Source organism: Schistocerca piceifrons, chromosome 2 (assembly GCF_021461385.2).
Source record: "Schistocerca piceifrons isolate TAMUIC-IGC-003096 chromosome 2, iqSchPice1.1, whole genome shotgun sequence".
Lineage (NCBI taxonomy): Eukaryota > Metazoa > Arthropoda > Insecta > Orthoptera > Acrididae > Schistocerca > Schistocerca piceifrons.
Genome location: NC_060139.1, coordinates 27,458,039 through 27,481,893, shown reverse-complemented (window position 1 = coordinate 27,481,893; position 23,855 = coordinate 27,458,039). Strand labels below are relative to the sequence as shown.

The 23,855-nt window shown below is 44.9% G+C and overlaps 1 protein-coding gene across 2 annotated transcripts in view; it reads left to right on the top strand.

Moving 5' to 3' along the window:
- The window catches only part of LOC124775910 (ankyrin repeat and fibronectin type-III domain-containing protein 1), a 703,384-nt gene that overhangs the window by 155,939 nt on the left and 523,590 nt on the right, over nucleotides 1-23,855 (top strand). The window lies entirely within an intron of this gene.

Here is a 23,855-nt window from a genome sequence, read left to right as displayed (position 1 = left end):
GTGAACGTTTGGGCAGGCATTGTTGGTGATGTCTTGATTGGGCCCCATCTTCTTCCACCTACGCTCAATGGAGCACGTTATCATTATTTCATACGGGATTCTCTACCTGTGCTGTTAGAACATGTGCCTTTACAAGTACGACACAACATGTGGTTCAAGCACGATGGAGCTCCTGCACATTTCAGTCGAAGTGTTCGTACGCTTCTCAGCAACAGATTCGGTGACCGATGGATTGGTAGAGGCGGACCTATTCCATGGCCTCCACGCTCTCCTGACCTCAACCCTCTTGACTTTCATATATGGGGGCATTTGAAAGCTCTTGTCTACGCAACCCCGGTACCAAATGTAGAGACTCTTCGTGCTCGTATTGTGGGCGGCTGTGATACAATACGCCATTCTCCAGGGCTGCATCGGCGCATCAGGGATTCCATGTGACGGAGGGTGGATGCATGTATCCTCGCTAACGGAGGACATTTTGAACATTGCCGGTAACAAAGTGTTTGAAGTCACGCTGGTACGTTCTGTTGCTGTGTGTTTCCATTCCATGATTAATGTGATTTGAAGAGAAGTAATAAAATGAGCTCTAACATGTAAAGTAAGCGTTTCTGGACACATGTCCACATAACATATTTTCTTTCTTTGTGTGTGAGGAATGTTTCCTGAAAGTTTGGCCGTACCTTTTTGTAACACCCTCTACATATAATTTCCTTGGCCTATTCTCAGACTATATTCTGTGTTTAGTAGACAGTTCATCCCGTTTAACAGGTCTGTAATTATCCCATACTTTCGCAGAGGACTGTCATCAGTGGATATTATCGTTTTCTTTGCCATGAATTTTAATCCTGCTTCTGAACCCTTTTGTTATTTCCTTGCTTCTTCGATGTACAGATTTAGCAGTAATGGGAAAAAGACAGCACTCTTCTCTTACGCCCTCTTTTATCCGAGCACTTCGCTCTTGGTCTACCACTGCTATTGCCGCCAGTTTCTTCCTGTAGATGTTGCATATTACTCGTCTTTCTCTATGGCGTCAACGTATTTTTCTGAGCAATATTTGAACCTGCTCGAGGGAATGGAGATTTACGTACACAGAAAACGGCAACCGTGATTAACGCTAAAGGAACTGACTGACTTTATCCCGAATCCTTATTCTGATGTATTCAGAAAACCACTGGTTTGAGCAGCGTCGAGTGCTGCAGCAGCCTGGCGTGCGGTCGTGTGCGCGCTTCCACCCGTGGCCCGAAAGCCAACGATCACGCCCCTTTGGACGTCAGATAAATCGCTCCATTTCTGCATTACGACAACGACAGCACTGTTTTCCGCGCCCCCACCCCCTATCCCCCCCGCTATACCCCCTCCTCGAAACACTTTATATACAGGGTGACACAGAATAATAGGAATGTTTGAAATGAGTAGTGACAAGCATGGGCAGGTGGTAGCACTGGGGGTTCGTGACAGTTTCCGAGTAAACAATCCGCCATTTCAATAATCATGGATGAGTGTAACGGACAACAGCGTGCGTTAGCCATAAAAATGTTTTATAAAAACAACGATGGTTTGGTATCGACGCAGAGGAAGTTTCGACGTTTTTATAATTTAGGACGTCATGATGCCGTTCCGTCGAAACACGCGATAAAATGTTGGATTAATAACTATGAAGAGTCTGGATCTGCCCTCAAGAAGAAACCAACTGGAGGATCAAGAATTGCGCGTTCTCCAGCGAACATTGATAATGTACACGAGTCTGTCTTATGGAGCCCACGTCGCTCAGTTCGTAAGCAAGCAGCAGCGGTTGGAATGTCCCGAGGGAGTGTTCGCAGAATTCATCTTGATTTAAAATTTCATTCGTACTACTACAGATGGTGCAACAATTAAAGGACAACGATTGCCGGGTACGATTAGGATTCTATCAACAATTGATATCAAAAATAAACAATGACGATGAATTTCTAAACAAGTTGTGGATGTCAGATGAGGCTCATTTTCATCTCACAGCTTATGTGAATAAACAGAACACCGTTATTGGGCAAACACAAATCATAGTGACGTTCATGAGCAGCCTTTACCCGCCAATAAAGTGACATCACATAGTATTATCGGACCGTATTTTTTCGCAAATGAACAGGGAAACACAATAACTGTCAATGCCGATCGTTACGTAGAGATGTTACGAACTTTCGTTACACCTGCACTGACCAACTTTACAAACGTTCCAGAAGCCTAGTTTCAACATTATGGAGCGACATCACACACTGTACGGCAGTCAGTGGCATATGTGCGAGAATTGTTTGGCAACCGTGTGAGCTCACGGTTCGATAACATTTCCTGGCCCTAGATCGCCAGATTTATAGGTTTGTGCTTTTTTCTTGTGGGGCTACCTCAAGAGCAAAGTCTACACGACTCGACCAAGGAACCTGGATGAGTTAAAACAGAGAATTCGGGATCAACTCACAATGTCCCAGCTGAGATGTTGCAGCGATCAACGAGGAATCTGAACAGCAGATTTCACGAACGTATTCGTCCAGGAGGACGCCATCTAAAGGACGCAATTTTTTTAAAAAAATGATAAATGCCATCAATGTTTCGTAAATGGCAAAGTTGTGAGGTTTCAATTACTATGAATGCAATTTCTTTACTTCATCACTTCTAGTTTTGTTGGATTGTGGAAATGTTCCCGTTTTCCTGTATCACCCTGTACCTAGTTCTGCCAGCTGCCGTCTGTGAGTGGCTATTGAACGTTGACGTCGAACATAGGCGGCGGTCACATTAATGTAAATGCACCATGTACATACAGTATGTACGAGGGGCGTTTGAAAAGTCCGTGCAAAAATAAAAGCTACTTACGCGTTTGGGGTAAACCTTTTTTTTTATTTTTCGACATAGTCTCCATTTATACTTATACACTTCTTCAAACACTGTTCTAATTTGTTGATCTCTTCCGAATAATAGGAATTGTCCAAGTCTCCAAAATAGCTATTAGTTGCTACAATCACCTCCTCGTTTAAATAAAATTTTTGTCCTGCAAGCCATTTCTTCAAATTTGGGAACAAACAGTAGTCCGAGGGAGCCAAGTCTGCAGAATAGGGGGGGGATGTGAAACGAGTTGGAATCCTATTTCCATTAATTTTGCGACCACAACTGCTGAGGTGTTTGTTGGAGCATTGTCGTGATGGAAAAGGACTTTTTTGCGGTCCAAACGTTGGCGTTTTTCTTGCAGCTCGGTTTTCAAACGGTCCAATAACGATGAATAATATTCACCTGTAATAGTTTTACCCTTTTCCAGATAGTCGATGAGGATTATCCCTTGCAAATCCCAAAAGACAGTACCCATAACCTTTCCGGGGGAAGGAATGGCCTTCGCCTTCTTGGTGCACATTCTCCCTTGGTAACCCATTGTTTAGATTGTTGTTTGGTCTCAGGAGAATAGTAATGTATACATGTTTCATCCACATTGACGAAACGACACTTAAATTCATGCGGATTCTTCCGGAACAGCTGCAAACCATCTTTGCAACACTTCACACGATTCCGTTTGTGGTCAAGCGTGAGCAATCGCGGAACCCATCTTGCGAACAGCAAATCTCACGCATCGCAACTCTTCTGTCATCCATCACCATATCATGGATTTTATAAATGATTTCTGAAGTCGTAATCTCCACAGGGCGTCCAGAACGTTCCGCATCACTTGTGTCCATATGGCCACTCCGAAAATTTTGAAACCTCTTATAAACTGTCCTAATCCAAGGTGGAGAGTCGCCGTAATGTTTTGCAAGCTTCTCTTTGGTCTCCTGAGGCAGGCGTTTTGTATTTCATAAAGTAATGTTTAATCACCACACGAAATTCTTTTTCTTTTTCTTTTTGACAGTCACTCGACTTCCTTGATTCATACGAATGCCAAACACAAAGAAATACACCAATATTGCTGAAACTTGGTGTGCGTTCTTTCCAAAGATGCTACTAACTACACATGGCCTCGATATGCGCCGGTGGTGCCATCTCTCAGACTTTGCACGGACTTTTCAAACGCCCGTCGTATATTCTGTCGCGCAGCTGTCGTTCTGCACAGAGTCTGCTAAATTTTTCCTTAGATAAATCAGAAACAACATCTCCAAAGAAATGGCTCATACGATATGAGAGAAGAAATTTCACGACAGTGTAGAACATAGGCGCCTCACTACTCTTTACAAAAAGCTTATCTGGCACAGATTGCATTAAGTAGTGTCACGAACGACACAACTGAAATCTCTCTAATAGATGTATTGTTGTACTTTAAAATGCTTCATATGAAGCAGGTAAGGCAAATAAACCTCTCGATTTCGCTCATCGAAAACAGAATCATACACTGGTTTTTTTGTGGATTTCATCTTACTTTCAACTGAAAGAGTAGTGTCACGAACGACACATCTCAAATGGGCTGAAAGCAAAATTGATCTTTAAAAAAAATTGCTGTGGATCCATACTACAAGAAAATAAAATATACATACGATATTGCAGTGCATGTGTTATTCTGATTACGATGCAAAGTTCCTATAGACGCGCATAGATGTCCAAAGCAGCAGGCACTGCGGCGACCGTTACGAAACACATCAAATGAATTCGCAATTGCGAATAAAGACTACCATCAGCTGTAGCATGGAATCACGACAATGAAGTAGAACATGCACTGCAATACCGGGCAAGCGGCTTTCAAGTACAACGCCTGGCCTGTACAGCGATATACATAATGGATGTAGGAGTACGGGTTGTAGAAACATGACAGACGACGTATGGAAGTTTGGGTCTGACCGTGAGTCGTGTTCGGATAGCCAAATGGTAAGGCGAGAGCTCGCTACAAGCAGGATATCCGGGTTCGTGTCCCGGTCAGGCACAAATTTTCATTGTCAACATTCCATTCTACAGCTGATGGTAGTCCTTATTCGCGGTTGCGAATTCATTTTATGTGAATAAAATATACTGTCGTGGCTGAGGAAAACAATATGTCTGCGACAGAAGAGATTACCAAGCACTAACCGTTACAAGTTGTTGATACAAATAACCTTAAGCCTGCTACAATGTGGTCAGATTGTAAAATGAAATACACGTTCGGTTTACGATTACCTGCCTATCAATGTGAGTTCAATCCAATTTAACTGATTTCGTACCTAATAAAACAAAATAATTATTAAAAGACATATTATTGCTACAATGATCTGCATGGAAAATATTTACCAGACCGATATTCGCCCATAGAGCCCATCTTCATTGGCATACATTTTGCATCTCTGCATCAGATAACGTGTGCGTCAATTATAGATTCTCTGTGACGTCAAAATCAATGTATATCTCAAAGCGCACAGGTCGTCGTTAGTAGTAATTACAGCTATCAAATGTGCAACAGCATTTCCCGGTCACATTGAACAATCCTAGGATAAAATGTGATCAGGAAATGTCATCGTTTCACATTTTACGCGCGGCTACCTGTGTACTGTGAGATTAACACTGATTTTGACACCATAGAGAATGTATGATTGAGACGCAGGTCATTTGACAAAGAGGTACATAATATACGCCACTGAGATGGCCTCTGTGGCCGAAAGCCATTCTGGCAATGAAACATTTTACATATAGCTCATAGAGTTAACAAGATGTCTTTTAACAAATACTTACAAGCTGCTGAGCACCAATCACATAAGATTTAAACAAAATATATTAGCAAGAAACATCTACAAATCTTTCGTTAAAAACGTTGGAGCGACCAACACAAAGTTTCATGACAGAATTAAACGTAGAAGGCTGTGTTTAAAGCATGCGCAAACAAATAAGACATTTGAAAGAAATAGTCCCACCGACTTGATCAGCAGGAGATTCTACCATTGTGCCAACAGAATCTACACCACAGCTGCTGAAATAGCAATATAAAGATGAGACTTGTTGCAGTATTTACAGTTGCATACAGTACTCCATAAGAAGCCTATTCGTAAACAGTGTATTCGTTCTTACGACTTCCCAACATTAGATGTTACTCTAACATTTCCCTTGACTCAGTAATGTTCTGCAAAGTAGTATACGTACACATCCTTCCCCCTCCTGCCCCCTCTTCCCGACACGTCAGCAGGGAGAGCGAGATGACTATGTCAGGAGATTTACTATCAAAATCAGTCTTGATCACAAATTATTTATTCCGGTGACCGTTTTCGACCGCATCGGTGGTCATCTTCAGACAAATGTGCAAGAACATCCTGGTTGTGGTCAAAACCGGTCACTGGAATAAATAATTTGTGATCAAGACTGTTTTTAATAGTAGATATTAGTAATAACATTGATCACTGCTTGCTCCCACAATGTATTCAAAAGTAATTTATGTCAAGAGACACTAGCGACTTCTCTCTCCAACAGCATAGTGAATGTACTCAACGTAAACACTCGCGACAGTTGCCTTCTGGCTTCTTGAGCAAGGCGGCATTAGACTTCAACTCAATTCTTTCAAAATACACTTCTGGAAATGGAAAAAAGAACACATTGACACCGGTGTGTCAGACCCACCATACTTGCTCCGGACACTGCGAGAGGGCTGTACAAGCAATGATCACACGCACGGCACAGCGGACACACCAGGAACCGCGGTGTTGGCCGTCGAATGGCGGTAGCTGCGCAGCATTTGTGCACCGCCGCCGTCAGTGTCAGCCAGTTTGCCGTGGCATACGGAGCTCCATCGCAGTCTTTAACACTGGTAGCATGCCGCGACAGCGTGGACGTGAACCGTATGTGCAGTTGACGGACTTTGAGCGAGGGCGTATAGTGGGCATGCGGGAGGCCGGGTGGACGTACCGCCGAATTGCTCAACACGTGGGGCGTGAGGTCTCCACAGTACATCGATGTTGTCGCCAGTGGTCGGCGGAAGGTGCACGTGCCCGTCGACCTGGGACCGGACCGCAGCGACGCACGGATGCACGCCAAGACCGTAGGATCCTACGCAATGCCGTAGGGGACCGCACCGCCACTTCCCAGCAAATTAGGGACACTGTTGCTCCTGGGGTATCGGCGAGGACCATTCGCAACCGTCTCCATGAAGCTGGGCTACGGTCCCGCACACCGTTAGGCCGTCTTCCGCTCACGCCCCAACATCGTGCAGCCCGCCTCCAGTGGTGTCGCGACAGGCGTGAATGGAGGGACGAATGGAGACGTGTCGTCTTCAGCGATGAGAGTCGCTTCTGCCTTGGTGCCAATGATGGTCGTATGCGTGTTTGGCGCCGTGCAGGAGAGCGCCACAATCAGGACTGCATACGACCGAGGCACACAGGGCCAACACCCGGCATCATGGTGTGGGGAGCGATCTCCTACACTGGCCGTACACCACTGGTGATCGTCGAGGGGACACTGAATAGTGCACGGTACATCCAAACCGTCATCGAACCCATCGTTCTACCATTCCTAGACTGGCAAGGGAACTTGCTGTTCCAACAGGACAATGCACGTCCGCATGTATCCCGTGCCACCCAATGTGCTCTAGAAGGTGTAAGTCAACTACCCTGGCCAGCAAGATCTCCGGATCTGTCCCCCATTGAGCATGTTTGGGACTGGATGAAGCGTCGTCTCACGCGGTCTGCACGTCCAGCACGAACGCTGGTCCAATTGAGGCGCCAGGTGGAAATGGCATGGCAAGCCGTTCCACAGGACTACATCCAGCATCTCTACGATCGTCTCCATGGGAGAATAGCAGCCTGCATTGCTGCGAAAGGTGGATATACACTGTACTAGTGCCGACATTGTGCATGCTCTGTTGCCTGTGTCTATGTGCCTGTGGTTCTGTGAGTGTGATCATGTGGTGTATCTGACCCCAGGAATGTGTCAATAAAGTTTCCCCTTCCTGGGACAATGAATTCACGGTGTTCTTATTTCAATTTCCTGGAGTGAACACCATTATGGGACAAACTCCTACCAAATGATATGATTTTAATATTCTGAAATGAAATGAGTGGAACCGGTGGATAAGCCACAATCCTGTGTCCTTCCTGGTTCTATGATAGCGGTGGTTACTAATGGAGAACACATCTAATCGTTTGTTCAGAAAAATAAGAAGTAGACTTAAGTGGCATTCCTTTGCATGAGTCGGACTTCGAGACGTTTTCGGATGTCTTAGTTGGTTAAGACGACTGCTAGCCCATAGCTATCGGATTTATTCATATGCTTTCCTGTCACCAAGCAAAAACCAATATTTCCTTATGTTACGTGGCTTTTTAAGATTTACAGCAGTGTCATCAGTTATGATCCAGTCGTCTTTGAATAGATTCAGCGTACATTGGTTCCTTGATAATTTCCGCAGCGGATGTTCCATTCTGTCAGAAATTCCTTGCTGACTGAAACAGCGTGCATGATCGAGAGTCGAATCCAACACCTTACCTCTCACTCTCAGAGCAGGAGTTGTGCATGGAAAGCTTGTTAGTAGGCTGTTTAGGTTTTTATGTTGGTAAGGCCACGTAGCGCTCTGTATGAAAATCACAGACTGTGCTGTCTGCAGTCTGTGGCTGGTTTGCATTGTTGGAATATTTGCTATTGTAGTGTCGGGCAGTTGGATGTGAACAGCGCGTAGCGTTGCGCAGTTGGAGGTGAGCCGCCAGCAGTGGCGGCTGTGGGGAGAGAGTAACCAGAGTTTTGAGATGTTAATACGATCGGACGAGCTGGACGTGTGTCCGTCAGAGAAAGGAAATTTGCCAAACTGGAAGTCACAAATTGTACATATATATTATGACTTTTGAACACTATTAAGGTAAATACATTGTTCTCTATCAAAATCTTTCATTTGCTAACTATATGACTATCAGTAGTTAGTGTCTTCAGTAATTAGAATCTTTTATTTAGCTGGCAGTATTGGCGCTCGCTGTATTGCAGTAGTTCGAGTACGAAGATTTTTGTGATGTAAGTGATTCATGAAGGGTATATGTTATTCTTAGTCAGGGCCATTCTTTTGTAGGGATTATTGAAAGTCAGATTGCGTTGCGCTAAAAATATTGTGTGTCATTTTAGTGTTGATCAGAATAAGTAAAGACAGAAATGTCTGAGTACGTTCAGTTTGCTCAGCTGTTTGAAAATCAAATAACGTAGAGGTTTTCCAGCACTGTCATTCATAATTTTTTATAAGGGGACGTTTCAAGCTCTGTACGAGCCCTGCTCGCCAGAAGTAAGCTTCTGGTTTCGAGTTGCGGTCCGGTACAACGTTCTAATATGCCAGGAAGTTTCACTCCAGCGCTCATTTCGTTGCTTGTGAAAGCTTCACTGTAGAGACTATCTAGACTGTGGTTAAGCCAGCTCTGTGCAATGTCCTTTCCTCCAGGTGTGCTACTTCTGAAAGGCATGCAGGGTTCTGCGAATTCGGATTTTGAGAGAGAGAGAGAGATGCTATCGGAAATAAAGCTTTGAGGCTGCGGATCGCAACTGATGCAGAGAAATCCTGATGGAAGCCGACCAGACTGTTTTCAACAGTGTTTGCAAAGTGCTGCTGAAAGATGGAAATGTCTTTACTTGTTCAACGATAGCCTTCGACGCGATCGGCATCCACTTGAGGTCGCTTTCGATTAGTGGAGCTGAGAAACGGTGTCCCTCTAGTTGTCCCACAGTATTCCGCCTGTGATTGGCAAGCGCGCAGTAGAAGCGACGATCGTTTGCTTCAGGGGGTTGCGTCAAATGCAGACGTGTTGATTGGATCGCTAGAAGAGGGAAGTACGACACGTCAAGCCTTCAACGCGTCGCTTGGTAGCCAGATGGATTTGTGCGTGCGTGTGAGTGTGTGAGAGAGAAGAGAGGGAGGATGGGGGAGAGGGAGGGGCTGTGTGATGGCAGCACGGTCGATACGCTGGCACGGATCGCTTGAAATCTGCGTAAATACGCATCGCCCGCGAACAGCCGCAGTCTTTGACAGCGGACAGGCGATTGCTGTCAGCCGCAGACCAGTGCGCCAGAGGGCTCGAAGCTCATCTGCCGCGGGGCTGTGCCGGCTTATTCTGCCTCGTCACTGCCTGCTCGCCACGTACGTCTCCCGTGCACACGATGGAACCGCCGGGATGTACTACGCGTGACCGACAAGAGTAATTAAAGCCTTCCAATAGACAAAATTTCTCAACCCTTTAAGCCAAAAGCCTTTCGATTCTCTGGCTGCTGGCTGCCATGATCTCTTCTGTCTTTTGCCCCTCTAGGGCAGAGGAGTGCGGGTTCAGTTCCCTGCCCCTCACCTCTTCCTTTCAATCTTCTACAAGCAAAAGAAGTTAGTGTTCGAACTCAAACCCTCCCCCGCCACACAGACAGTAGTATTGTGGTGCGCGTACTGTAAGACCTTCGGTACACACACCATCAGATTATTTGACTTGTCGCTCTAGCGAAGTAGGCGAGTGTCAGCAATATGTCTCGTGGTTTTATCGTGGCTTGTTTATCTTCTGCCGTTAGGTCAGACGATAGAAATGCCACTTGCACGCTTCGAGTAGCAGATTGGCGGTGACCAACTTTAAACAGAACTTGATTAATTTTCATACACATTTATTAAAATAATAACAAGCATAAAAATAACTTAACTTGTTTCTGGATGCTGTCTGCAATTGACAATCTGAAGTTCCTTTGGTCTTGGTACGTTAATCCTATTCTCACATATCTCTGATACTTGACAAAGTGTCTATACATTTATCTTCATGGCTATGTACAGGAATATGATAATCTTATTAGGCGCAGACTGAAACTTGGCTATAGACTGGTACAGACTAATGCAGACTGACTAATCGGAGGTCTCTACACTCGTTATAAAACCTCGCGCGTTCAGGAACCATTGCGCGAGTGTGATCCGCGAGGAGAAAAGGTTCTACGTTAGCAGCAATGTCATTGGCTGCGTCACATATTAATACGCGGATCGGCGGAAGCAGAATTTGGTCCGTCTCTAAGACAGCGCCATCTCGTAGTGCGGAGACGGACGAGCGCTGCGCCTGCGCTGTTGTGCTTAGCGGGGCGCGCTCTAGTGGGAAAGTTGTGTACGCGCTGACTACGCGGAACTATGTACACAACAAGTATCAATTCAGTTTGAAGAAAGCGAGAGCGTATAACGAATATTGGAGCACCCAGCATTATTTCCCGTAGAATTCCAAATCTACGAAGGTCACTCCCGAAGAAATGCACAGTACTTTTTATAAAATCCATCTTTAATTCTACATGTTTGAAAATTTTACAGTGTGTAGATACATCCTTTAGGAACAATATTTTCATTTCTCTACATCCCTCTCAACTGCCGTACGCCATCTCGAAACCAGCGCCTGTATACCCGCACAGTAAAATTCTGGACCAACCTGTTGGAGCCTCTGTTTGGCAGCGTGCACAAGGGAGTCATCATCTTCAAACCTTGTTCCACGAAGAGAGTCTTTGAGTTTTCCAAAGAGATGATAGTCATATGGAGCCAGGTCAGGACTGTAAGGCGGGTGTTTCAGTGTTGTCCATCCGAGTTTTGTGATCGCTTCCATGGTTTTTTTGACTGACGTGTGGCCGTACATTGTCGTGCAACAGCAAAACATCCTGCTTTTGCCGATGTGGTCGAACACGACTCAGTCGAGCTTGAAGTTTCTTCAGTATCGTCATATATGCATCAGAATTTATGGTGGTTCCACGTGGCATGATGTCCACAAGCGAGAGTCCTTCAGAATCGAAAAACACCGTAGCCATAACTTTTCCAGCAGAAGGCGTCGTTTTGATTTTTTTTTTTTTGGGTGAATTTGCATGATGCCACTCCATTGATTGCCTCTTCGTCTCTGGTGAAAAATGATGGGGCCATGTTTCATCACCTGTCACAGTTCTTTCAAGAAATTCATCTCCACCATTCTCATACTGCTCCAAAACTTCGCTGCATACCGTTTTTCTTGTATCTTTGTGAGCCACTGTCAACATCCTGGGAACCCACCTGGCGCAAACCATTTTTAACGCCAACACATTCAGTATTCTGCAAACACTTCCTTCCTCTATCCCAACGTAGCGTGACAATTCGTTCACTGTGATGCGTCTCTCAGCAGTCACCAATTCGTTAACTCTCTGCACATTGTCTGGAGTGTGTGCAGTACGAGGCCTGCCGCTGCGAGGTCAATCCTCAATATTGCCATGACCGCATTCATCACGTAACCTGCTTGCCCACCGACTAACTATACTGCAATCGACAGCGGCATCTCCATACACCTTTTTCAACCTCTTGTGAATGTTTCCTACTGTCTCGTTTTCAAAGCACAGGAATTCTATGACAGCAAGTTGCTTCTGACGAACGTCAAGTGTAGCAGCCGTCTTGAAGACATGCTGTGACGGCGCCACTCACGGGAACAGGAAAGGATGTATCTTCACACTGTAAAACTTTCACAGATGCAGAATGAAAACCGGAATTTTAGAAAAATAGTGTTCATTTCTATTGATGTGACCCTCGTATTCCACCTTTCGCTGTTATTCTTGTTGCAAATAAAAACGCCAGATATGTCTGGTTTTAAAAGATTCCAGTAGCATTATATCTCCAAATCGCAATTATGTTGCTAGAGCTACCAGCCAATGCCAGAAACCACCAAAAGCGTGCACTTACACTATCTTATTAAAAGTGTGCTGACACCTGTTAGTGGACATTAAAGATGGCTTGAACTGTGCTGGGGACACTTTCAGTAACGTGTATCAATCTGTGAGGAAGAGCGGCAGCCCTTTCTGCCTCCAGAGCCGAAACAAAAGAAGTGATGAAACTTCCTGGAAGATTAAAACTGTGCGCCCGACCGAGACTCGAACTCGGGACCTTTGCCTTTCGCGGGCAAGTGCTCTACCATCTGAGCTACCGAAGCACGACTCACGCCCGGTCCTCACAGCTGTACTTCTGCCAGTATCTCGTCTCCTACCTTCCAAACTTTACAGAAGCTCTCCTGCGAACCTTGCAGAACTAGCACTCCTGAAAGAAAGGATATTGTGGAGATATGGCTTAGCCACAGCCTGGGGGATGTTTTCAGAATGAGATTTTCACTCTGCAGCGGAGTGTGCGCTGATATGAAACTTCCTGGCAGATTAAAACTGTGTGCCCGACCGAGACTCGAACTCGGGACCTTTGCCTTTCGCGGGCAAGTGCTCTACCATCTGAGCTACCGAAGCACGACTCACGCTCGGTCCTCACAGCTTTACTGGAAACATCCCCCAGGCTGTGGCTAAGCCATGTCTCCACAATATCCTTTCTTTCAGGAGTGCTAGTTCTGCAAGGTTCGCAGGAGAGCTTCTGTAAAGTTTGGAAGGTAGGAGACGAGATACTGGCAGAAGCAAAGCTGTGAGGATCAGGCGTGAGTCGTGCTTCGGTAGCTCAGATGGTAGAGCACATGCCCGCGAAAGGCAAAGGTCCCGAGTTCGAGTCTCGGTAGGGCACACCGTTTTAATCTGCCAGGAAGATTCATATCAGCGCACACCCCGCTTCAGAGTGAAAATCTCATTCCAAAAGAAGTGATGTTGGACGTTGGGTACTGGAGTGGAATCGACCCTCTAGCTCATCGCGAAGGTGTTCCGATGCGTTCAGGTCAGACTCTGACCAGGTCAGTCCATTTCAGGGGTACCCGTAGCTTCACAGATGCTTCCGTATGACAAAGCGATTGTCATGCTGATTCAGTCACCGTCTTCGACTGTTCCTCTACTGCACGCAGTTCACAATATTGTGAAATATGTTGATTTACTCCCTCATTTAGTGTTTTCTTAAGCACAATATGGTGAGCACATCTTAAGCACGAAAAATACTCCCATACCGTAACACCACCTCGTCAGTATTTCACTGCTGGTACTGTAAGTGATGGTAGGTAAAGTTCTCCACTCATATGTCAAACGCAAACCATGCCATCAGATTGTCCCAGCTGTAGTGTAATTCGTAACTCCGAATTATTTGTTCCCATTCACCCACTGATCATTTGCAGCTCTCTTTACGCCACCTCAAACGTAGCTTAGTAGTGACCATAGAAGTGAAACACAGCTAGCTCTTAATTCACATAAAGTGGTGAGTGCTATTGACAAGGGATTTTAGATCGATTCCGTATTCCTGGATTTCCGGAAGGCTTTTGTCACTGTACCACACAAGCGGCTCGTAGTAAAATCCGTGCTTATGGAATATCGTCTCAGTTGTGTGACTGGATTTGTGATTTCCTGTCAGAGAGGTCACAGTGCGTAGTAACTGATGGAAAGTCATCGAGTAAAACAGAAGAGATTTCAGGCGTTACCCAGGGTGGTGTTACAGGCCCTTTGCAGTTCCTTATCTGTATAAACTATTTGGGAGACAATCTGAGCAGCCGTCTTGGGTTGTTTGCAGATGACGCTGTCGTTTATCGACTAATAAAGTCATCATAAGATCAAAACAAAAGGCAAAACGATTTAGAAAAATATCTGATTGGTGCGAAAAGTGGCTGTATATCCTAAATAACGAAAATTGTGAGGTCATCCACATGAGTACTAAAAGGAACTCGTTAAACTTCGGTTAAACGATAAACCAGTCTAATCGAAAAGCCGTAAATTCAACTAAATACCTAGGTATTACAATTACGAACAACTTAAATTGGAAGGAACACCTAGAAAATATAGTGGGGAAGGCTAATCAGAGAATGAGACTTAGAAAATGTAACAGACCTACTAAGGAGACTGCCTACACTACGCTTGTCCTTCCTCTTTTAGAATACTGCTGCGCGGTGTGGCATAGGATTGACGGACTACATAGAAAAAGTTCAAAGAAACGCAGCACGTTTTGTAATATCGCGAAATATGGGAGAGAGTGTCACTGAAATGGAACAGGATTTGGGCTGGAAATCATTAAAAGGAAGGCGTTTTTCGTTGCGACGGTATCTTCTCACGAAATTCCAATCACCAGCTTTCTCCTCCGAATGCGACAATATTTTGTTGACACCGGCCTACATAGGGAAGAACGATCACCAATAAGGGAAATCAGAGCTCGTACGGAAAGATATAGGTGTTCATTCTTTCCGCGCGCTATATGAGATTGGAATAATAGAGAATTGTGAAGGTGGTTCGATGAACCCTCTGCCAGGCACTTAAATGTGATTTGCAAAGTATCCATGTAGATGTAGATGTCGAAGTAGATGAAATGCGCGGCTTGTGAGCGGCTGCTCGCCTATGATACCCCAACCGTTTTACCTCCCTACGCACAGCCATTCCGCTACCTGGACTGCTGCTAGCGCTTTGAAGCTCAACAGTGATTCCTTCCGCTGATTTCATGCGATTTTTTACTACTACCCTCCGCAATAATCGACGTTTTCTGTCCGTCATTACACGAGGAATGCCTGGTCTTGGTAAAACTGTCGTTGCTCCTTCGAGTTTCCACTTCATAGTCACATCACCGATAGTCGATTCGGTTGGCTGCAGAAGAGTCCAAATGTCGCTGATGGACTTATTACTAAAGTGACTCCAAGAACTGGTCCGCATTCGTAGACACAGAGCTGTCCATTTTGCTTCTCCACCGACAACACAATACTCCCCAGCTCCTTTCATACTGGCGGGTCTACGCCGTATTACATCCGGATACTGTTGATCGGGCAGCATAGAAAATATTCGTGTATATCTGAACGGTACCTGCCTGGCAGCGAAGTGATTTGTACAAATATCCTACGAACTATACATCCTCATCATAGGTTGAGCTACATACTAGAAAGTATTAATATTATGTCCGCCTCCGTAGCGCAGCGGTAGCGTTACCGCTTACCACGCACAGGGACCCGGGTTCGATTCCCGGCAGGGGACTGAGTGTTGTGTGTCCTTCATCATCAGTTTCGTCATCACTGACCCCCAAGTCGCCGAAGTGGCGTCAACTTTAAGACTTGCAATACGGCGGCCGAACACCGAAGGGGATATCCCGGCCAATAAGTGCCATACGATCATTTCAGCAACATTATTTTGGTGACTAATAGATACAATTCCACGGTTTTATTTTGTAAAAAATTGTTCTTAGTTCCCTTCCTCCATTTTTCATTTTTCTCCACCCTCCCATGAAACAATGAGACGGATAGTTATCAAAGAACGATAAAGCCATGATTGCAAGCGGCGGCACAAGTTTAACAGCTATAGCGGGATAAGACCGACACATACACAGCGCATTAGGCATGAGAACTTTTATTCTTGACTCATGGAACAAAAACATGTCATTTGACGATAGCACTGTTGTTGAAAATTTTGAAGTTGTTATGTGATTTCATGTAACTTTCACCATTCTGATGAAGATAGTCTTGGAACTATCGAAACCTGGTTAATGTGTTTTCTTCTTTTAAATTCGTATTTAGTTATACCATTTAACACTAATAGAGCACTTTGGATTAAGAAGGCTTTAAAAGCTGCGAAGGTCTGTTTTTCATGTCTGTCTTGGCTCTGCTTGTAACATTTAATCTACGTATCCTGTGGAAAACAGTGTATTATTATTATTATTATTATTATTATTATTATTATGTTTATTATTATTATCACTTTGTACAGAAACACTCTTTAATAATGAGTGCCAACAGTACCACATTTTGCGGCGCTCTGAACCTCCCATCTCCTCTTAAGCATGAAGTTCATCTTTCCTCTTAGTGGCTCTGCGTTACAACAGCCAGAGTCCTTGACCTGCTCGGGTGTCCTTGTATTTTTATTCATGCACTGCGAAACCCGGGTGGCCGTTGAGCAACGGTTACGCAAGCAGCGTTACATGACGGCGTGTCGCCTGCGCTGGCACCTGGCGATGCCTGTCGTGACGTCACAGCGCACCACCTAACCGCGGTGTTCGTTCGCCGTCTATGACGGCTCACAGCCGCATTCACGTAAGCGAAGTTGCTCTCCTGACGCTTTTTGGTTGACAGTTACAGGTCTCAAACTGCTCGTTCATTGCAAGGAGAGTTTTTTTGTATTCATGTGTTAAGAACCTTGAGGAAGTCGTAGGTGACCGTGTCAACCCAGAAGAAAGACTGATCCCCCCTTCCCCAACTCTACCCCCAATCAAGGAAAGATCCTGACGAACTTATATACAGAGTAAAAATGACTTAATGTAATGGTTTGACGTAAGATGTGTGCCATGTGGTGAATAATACGGGTCATATTCATCACTGTTACACATTGTGTACTCGCGTTACTTGTGTTTACACCTCACGCAAAGAAGTAAACAGAATTTCTTATAAAGTAAATCATTATTATTAATTTAAAATGAATAATGAAGGAAAAGAATAAGTAGCAATGACATGTTGCATAGAAGCGTAAATTTGCCAAACTTCAGTGTGCTAGTGGCGAAAATAATCAATGCACGTGATTCACAAATACGTCCAGTCTAGGTAACGTTTGAAAATTTGAAGATACGTCTGTCTTAAGCTGTCGCTTCATAGCACTGTATTTGTTAACTCCGGAATGTTGATCTCTCTTTCTGTGACGTTTTGGTTTTAATTCAAGAAAGCCGGCCGCGGTGGTCTAGCGGTTCTAGGCGCTCAGTCCGGAACCGCGCGACTGCTACGGTCGCAGGTTCGAATCCTGCCTCGGGCATGGATGTGTGTGATGTCCTTAGGTTAGTTAGGTTTAAGTAGTTCTAAGTTCTAGGGGACTGATGACCACAGATGTTAAGTCCCATAGTGCTCAGAGCCATTTGAACCAATTCAAGAAAATCGTAATGTAATCAGAATACCGCGTAATTTTCCTATACTGTGATTTTAATTTCCTATCTTTGGCACTGCAAATGGTTTAGATTAAATCAAATATAGTTTTAATTTGAATTAATCAAAATAGTGGATGTTATCCATTTGAAGTATAGTAAAACTGAAACACAACAGTTACGACACGGCCAGTGTCGGTTGGTCACAGGCAGTGTGCTCCCTGCCGCCGTTGGATAAGCAGCTGAGCAGCAAGTCGTATACTCTTAGCTCACTCATTTGTTACATAGTTTAATTCTTAATTTCTTTGCGTGTTTTTGGTACTTGCATTGTTTAATTCATAAATTTCGGGCGTATTATAGTATTTGAGAGTGTAGCATCGCGTTTTAGTACCTGAATAGTGTAATTTCGCTTAATCTCCTTCCGCCGCCGAGCAGTGTGAGCAGTGCGCAAGTAGCAGCATTACTGCATTTACTAGGCAATCTTGTATTTTAATAACCGTTTAAATTTTGTCGATTTGTTTGCGCTCTCTGTAGATTAGTTCAGACGTTCTTTGCAAAACAGTTTTTAGCATGGATAGGGACTGCAACTGCTGTGTTCGGATGCAGGCTGAGTTGGCATCCCTTCGCTCCCAGCTTCAGGCAGTGTTGGCTTCGGTCACACAGCTTGAGGCTGTTGCCAATGGGCATCACTGTGGGGGTCCGGATGGGGGTTTGTCGGGGACGGTCAGCTCGTCCCACGCATCCCCTGATCGGACTACGACTGTGGTTGCCCGGGATACTGCCCGCATTGAGGCTGATCCCTCACCTGTGGTAGAGTGGGAGGTCGTTTCAAGGTGTGGCAGGGGACGAAAGACATTCCGGAAAGCCTCTCCAGTTTGTCTGACGAACCGGTTTCAGGCTCTGTCTCAGGCTGATACTGATATTCGGCCTGACACGGCTGCTTGTACTGTTCCAGAGGTTGCCCCTCAGTCTGCAAGATCCGGGCAGTTGCAGAGGGTGGGCTTACTGGTAGTTGGGAGCTCCAACGTCAGGCGCGTAATGTGGCCCCTTAGGGAAATGGCAGCAAGAGAGGGGAAGAAAACCAATGTGCACTTCGTGTGCATACCGGGGGGAGTCATTCCAGATGTGGAAAGGGTCCTTCCGGATGCCATGAAGGGTACAGGGTGCACCCATTTGCAGGTGGTCGCTCATGTCGGCACCAATGATGTGTGTCGCTATGGATCGGAGGAAATCCTCTCTGGCTTCCGGCGGCTATCTGATTTGGTGAAGACTGCCAGTCTCGCTAGCGGGATGAAAGCAGAGCTCACCATCTGCAGCATCGTCGACAGGACTGACTGCGGACCTTTGGTACAGAGCCGAGTGGAGGGTCTGAATCAGAGGCTGAGACGGTTCTGCGACCGTGTGGGCTGCAGATTCCTCGACTAGCGCCATAGGGTGGTGGGGTTTCGGGTTCCGCTGGATAGGTCAGCAGTCCACTACACGCAACAAGCGGCTACACGGGTAGCAGGGGTTGTGTGGCGTGGGCTGGGCGGTTTTTTAGGTTAGATGGCCTTGGGCAAGTACAGAAAGGGCAACAGCCTCAACGGGTGCGGGGCAAAGTCAGGACATGCGGGGACCAAGCAGCAATCGGTATTGTAATTGTCAACTGTCGAAGCTGCGTTGGTAAAGTACCGGAACTTCAAGCGCTGATAGAAAGCACCGAAGCTGAAATCGTTATAGGTACAGAAAGCTGGCTTAAGCCAGAGATAAATTCTGCCGAAATTTTTACAAAGGTACAGACGGTGTTTAGAAAGGATAGATTGCATGCAACCGGTGGTGGAGTGTTCGTCGCTGTTAGTAGTAGTTTATCCTGTAGTGAAGTAGAAGTGGATAGTTCCTGTGAATTATTATGGGTGGAGGTTACACTAAACAACCGAACTAGGTTAATAATTGGCTCCTTTTACCGACCTCCCGACTCAGCAGCATTAGTGGCAGAACAACTAAGAGAAAATTTGGAATACATTTCACACAAATTTTCTCAGCATGTTATAGTCTTAGGTGGAGATTTCAATTTACCAGATATAGACTGGGACATTCAGATGTTTAGGACGGGTGGTAGGGACAGAACATCGAGTGACATTATACTGAGTGCACTATCCGAAAATTACCTCGAGCAATTAAACAGAGAACCGACTCGTGGAGATAACATCTTGGACCTACTGATAACAAACAGACCCGAACTTTTCGACTCTGTATGTACAGAACAGGGAATCAGTGATCATAAGGCCGTTGCAGCATCCCTGAATATGGAAGTTAATAGGAATATAAAAAAAGGGAGGAAGGTTTATCTGTTTAGCAAGAGTAATAGAAGGCAGATTTCAGACTACCTAACAGATCAAAACGAAAATTTCTGTTCCGACACTGACAATGTTGAGTGTTTATGGAAAAAGTTCAAGGCAATCGTAAAATGCGTTTTAGACAGGTACGTGCCGAGTAAAACTGTGAGGGACGGGAAAAACCCACCGTGGTACAACAACAAAGTTAGGAAACTACTGCGAAAGCAAAGAGAGCTCCACTCCAAGTTTAAACGCAGCCAAAACCTCTCAGACAAACAGAAGCTAAACGATGTCAAAGTTAGCGTAAGGAGGGCTATGCGTGAAGCGTTCATGGAATTCGAAAGTAAAATTCTATGTACCGACTTGACAGAAAATCCTAGGAAGTTCTGGTCTTACGTTAAATCAGTAAGTGGCTCGAAACAGCATATCCAGACACTACGGGATGATGATGGCATTGAAACAGAGGATGACACGCGTAAAGCTGAAATACTAAACACCTTTTTCCAAAGCTGTTTCACAGAGGAAGACCGCACTGCAGTTCCTTCTCTAAATCCTCGCACAAACGAAAAAATGGCTGACATCGAAATAAGTGTCCAAGGAATAGAAAAGCAACTGGAATCACTCAATAGAGGAAAGTCCACTGGACCTGACGGGATACCAATTCGATTCTACACAGAGTACGCAAAAGAACTTGCCCCCCTTCTAACAGCCGTGTACCGCAAGCCTCTAGAGGAACGGAGGGTTCCAAATGATTGGAAAAGAGCACAGATAGTCCCAGTCTTCAAGAAGGGTCGTCGAGCAGATGCGCAAAACTATAGACCTATATCTCTGACGTCGATCTCTTGTAGAATTTTAGAACATGTTTTTTGCTCGCGTATCATGTCATTTCTGGAAACCCAGAATCTACTATGTAGGAATCAACATGGATTCCGGAAACAGCGATCGTGTGAGACCCAACTCGCCTTATTTGTTCATGAGACCCAGAAAATATTAGATACAGGCTCCCAGGTAGATGCTATTTTTCTTGACTTCCGGAAGGCGTTCGATACAGTTCCGCACTGTCGCCTGATAAACAAAGTAAGAGCCTACGGAATATCAGACCAGCTGTGTGGCTGGATTGAAGAGTTTTTAGCAAACAGAACACAGCATGTTGTTATCAATGGAGAGACGTCTACAGACGTTAAAGTAACCTCTGGCGTGCCACAGGGGAGTGTTATGGGACCATTGCTTTTCACAATATATATAAATGACTTAGTAGATAGTGTCGGAAGTTCCATGCGGCTTTTCGCGGATGATGCTGTAGTATACAGAGAAGTTGCTGCATTAGAGGATTGTAGCGAAATGCAGGAAGATCTGCAGCGGATAGGCACTTGGTGCAGGGAGTGGCAACTGACCCTTAACATAGACAAATGTAATGTATTGCGAATACATAGAAAGAAGGATCCTTTATTGTATGATTATATGATAGCGGAACAAACACTGGTAGCAGTTACTTCTGTAAAATATCTGGGAGTATGCGTGCGGAACGATTTGAAGTGGAATGATCATATAAAATTAATTGTTGGTAAGGCGGGTACCAGGTTGAGATTCATTGGGAGAGTGCTTAGAAAATGTAGTCGATCAACAAAGGAGGTGGCTTACAAAACACTCGTTCGACCTATACTTGAGTATTGCTCATCAGTGTGGGATCCGTACCAGATCGGTCTGACGGAGGAGATAGAGAAGATCCAAAGAAGAGCGGCGCGTTTCGTCACAGGGTTATTTGGTAACCGTGATAGCGTTACGGAGATGTTTAATAAACTCAAGTGGCAGACTCTGCAAGAGAGGCGCTCTGCATCGCGGTGTAGCTTGCTCGCCAGGTTTCGAGAGGGTGCGTTTCTGGATGAGGTATCGAATATATTGCTTCCCCCTACTTATACCTCCCGAGGAGATCACGAATGTAAAATTAGAGAGATTAGAGCGCGCACGGAGGCTTTCAGACAGTAGTTCTTCCCGCGAACCATACGCGACTGGAACAGGAAAGGGAGGTAATGACAGTGGCACGTAAAGTGCCCTCCGCCACACACCGTTGGGTGGCTTGCGGAGTATCATTGTAGATGTAGATGTAGATGGTTAGAGCAAGTCATAAAAGAAACAAATGTTGGCAGGTATCGACGAAGTCGGGATCCAGAGGCAGCGCAGCGCCCGACACGATAGATGAGAATGAAAGGGAAGATGATACAGATAGCATAATTCATAGGAAGAGTATGTTTTGAAAGAAAGAAAAATTCTTAAAAATAAGCACAGAATATACGCAAAAATGAGTTAGACTGGAAGAATGGTGGCTAAAGAGAGAAGAACATACATCCAACGAAGATTTTTTCCCTTCTGTTTACAAAATCACTTAATAATGGTTATAGAGGCCAAAATCAGCAATAATTGTAGCCAAATAAAGGAAAAATGAAGTCTCTTAATAATGATGATAGCATAAACATTGTTCCCATACCGGTCAAACACTATTTTTAATATTTCACCAGAACATGACAATGATTATACAATTTTCATTATTCAGTGAAGTCATGTTTCCTTTATTTGGCTATAGTTATTAGGCCGAAAAAGTCTAACACAACTGATTTTGGCCTCTTGGGCCATTATTAAGTAATCCTGTAGACGGAACAAAAATAATATCATTGTTTTCATGTTCTTTCCTCTTCAGGCAGTATAATTTTAATGCCTCAGGTCTCCTAAAAAATAGTATTTTTTCAACGTTCCTGCAGCCCACCGACCGAGGTTTTAGTGTGATTCAGGTGTTCGTTTTTAATTCGGTAGCAGCAGATTTCAAACTTCCTCCCGGCCACACTGCTTTAAGTTTTCGACAGTTTCTCCAAGACCATTTCAGTCGAATGTCTGGATGGTGCTTCAAACAAATTTAAAGCCCATTCCCTCCACTATTTCTTTCCTAACTAAAATTCCGTCTCCACGGACCTCGCTGTTCAGAGGACAATAAACTAACTACCAACCAACGTGCCGCAGTGGTAAGCCACATCACATAAGTCGGCAAGTTTTCTAGTTCACGGCCGAGGATCAGATTTACGTTTTGCCGAGGTCTCCCTAAATCACTCAAGATAAAGTCAGGGATGGTTCCTTCGGACAGGCCACAGCTGATTTTGTAAGTAGGCTGTTTAGGTTTTTATATTGGTAACGCCTCGTAGTGCTCTGTATGAAAATCACTGGCTGTGCTGTGTGCAGTCTGTGGCTAGTTTGCATTGTTGTCTGCCATTGTAGTGTTGGGCAGCTGGATGTGAACAGCGCGTAGCGTTGCGCAGTTGGAGGTGAGCAGCCAGCAGTGGTGGATGTAGGGAGAGAAATGGCGGAATTTTGAAATTTGTAAGACTGGATGTCATGAACTGCTATGTATATTATGATTTTTCAACACTATTAAGGTAAATACATTGTTTGTTCTCTATTAAAATCTTTCATTTGCTAACTATGCCTATCAGTAGTTAGTGCCTTCCGTAGTTTGAATCTTTTATTTAGCTGGAAGTAGTGGCGCTCGCTGTATTGCAGTAGTTCGAGTAACGAAGATTTTTGTGAGGTAAGTGATTTGTGAAAGGTATAGGTTAATGTTAGTCAGGGCCATTCTTTTGTAGGGATTTTTGAAAGTCAGATTGCGTTGCGCTAAAAAATATTGTGTGTCAGTTTAAGCACAGTCATGTATAATTGTTCAAAGGGGACGTTTCAATTTCTTGCCCAATCCTTTAGTGATGTGCAAGTATGAATGCCCGTACGTGATGTGTTCTAAGCAGAGAGGTAACAGTTCGCAAGGTGCCGTCTGAGTGCCAAACTGAGACTGTTGGAGCCGGCCAGTGTGGCCGAGCGGTTCTAGGCGCTTCAGTCTGGAACCGCGCGACCGCTACGGTTGCAGGTTCGAACCCTGCCTCGGGCATGAATGTGTGTGATAT